This window comes from Pseudomyrmex gracilis, unplaced genomic scaffold, assembly GCF_002006095.1.
Source record: "Pseudomyrmex gracilis isolate BER0280 unplaced genomic scaffold, ASM200609v1 scaffold_5627, whole genome shotgun sequence".
Taxonomy (NCBI): domain Eukaryota; kingdom Metazoa; phylum Arthropoda; class Insecta; order Hymenoptera; family Formicidae; genus Pseudomyrmex; species Pseudomyrmex gracilis.
Genome location: NW_018026211.1, coordinates 1 through 1,568, shown reverse-complemented (window position 1 = coordinate 1,568; position 1,568 = coordinate 1). Strand labels below are relative to the sequence as shown.

At 36.8% G+C, this 1,568-nt stretch overlaps 1 long non-coding RNA gene across 1 annotated transcript; it reads left to right on the top strand.

The window, feature by feature from the left end:
- Nucleotides 1-516: 516 nt before the first annotated feature.
- Nucleotides 517-1,554, top strand: LOC109863504. Its single transcript, XR_002251351.1, has 3 exons — nucleotides 517-1,061; nucleotides 1,199-1,371; nucleotides 1,470-1,554. It is a non-coding gene; the product is annotated as an uncharacterized LOC109863504 (long non-coding RNA).
- Nucleotides 1,555-1,568: the final 14 nt, after the last annotated feature.

Genomic DNA, 1,568 nt, shown 5'->3' with positions numbered 1-1,568 from the left:
ACTAGTGGACACAGTGTTACACAGTGTCGCCTGTTACGTAGTTGGAAAGCACCCTGTGAATGGCCGTATTCAACACAACAATCTGAATTGTCGTCTTAGCTGCGTTCCGTTTCACGCATATACGCGCATTTATCTATACTATACGTAACGTGTACTATAGATACACGCGCGCATATGCGTAAAACGGAACGCAGCCCTTGTCAATACTTGTTATTGATTAGATAGTTCTAAAAGTAAGAGCCAATCACCGTGATTGAATCACGTTTAATGCTACAAAGCTTGCGATTCAAAAGGTACAAGATAATTCTTGACAATGCATGATGAAGTGGTGTTGCATCAGCCGCAGGGATGCCAGATTCCGGCCGCTTGGTAGCATGCGGTAGCATGGAGGAGATACGCACACAGCTTCATGCCGTGTACGTGTGCGCTCGAGCTTCGGAGTCCTAACACGGCATGAAGCTGTGTGCGTATCCCCTCCATGCTACCGCATGCTACCAAGCGGCCGGTATCTGGCATCCACGTTCAGCCGTGCCGGTTAGATGTGCGTAGTTACATTTAGATATTTTTGGACAATTTTCGGTGTTTTTTACACCGTCAACCTCATCTTATTTATTAGTTTTAACGAATATACAACTCTGTGGCTTGGTGTCAGGTACCCAAACTACGGTTTAAGATCTATCGTTACAAGTACGTAGAACGGCGTGTGGACTTGCGTTGTAAGTCCATTCAGCCAAGGACACCAAACAAACTAAATATCCATAAACGTATAAGTACATAAATATCTTAGAATCAAGTGTACAACAAGGACCTAATCCGCCTTAACATGTTTTATTTATGGTGTTTGAACACACCTTATCAAAGACTTGCCAGTGCCTAAACCCTTCGAGGGCCAGCGCCATATTAGCAAAGAAGAAGAAGACAATGCGTGACAATAGGTTACAATGCGTCTTAATGCATTTCTTTAAAATATAATATCAACTGCTACATGTACAAAGGCAATAGAAGATATAATTTCCAAATTGTTACGTACAAATGTCCTCGCAAAAATTTTGTCCTCGTAGGTAGGTTAGTGTTAATATAACAGAATACAATAATAAGTTTTGAAAGAGTAATATGACATTTTGTTTTACAAAGTTGAATTTTTGATGTTAAGATAGTTAATGTTTAAATTTTTTAATATAATAGTTTGTTATTGCAGGTATGGGGCCTGTGCTTTATGTAGTTGACACACAGTCTTATCAATTGAGAAGTAAATTAGATTGTTTATATCCAAGCAATATTCATGGTATAGTAGTAGGATAATAAATTAGTAGTGTTTGGTACTAAATCTATATGTATCTGTGATATTGTCAAAGAAACAAAGAAAATAATGTATGTATTTTATATAATTACATATGTAAATTGCAGAGATTGTTTTATACTTGTAAAAAATATTTATGACAATATTGTTTATTAATTTATTGCTGCAGATTTAGAAAACAAAGTAATCATCAATTTAATAATTGGATAATTGCTATAGAATGGGTAGTAATCAAAGAACAAATACAAGTAGCAATTCTGTTTGCCCA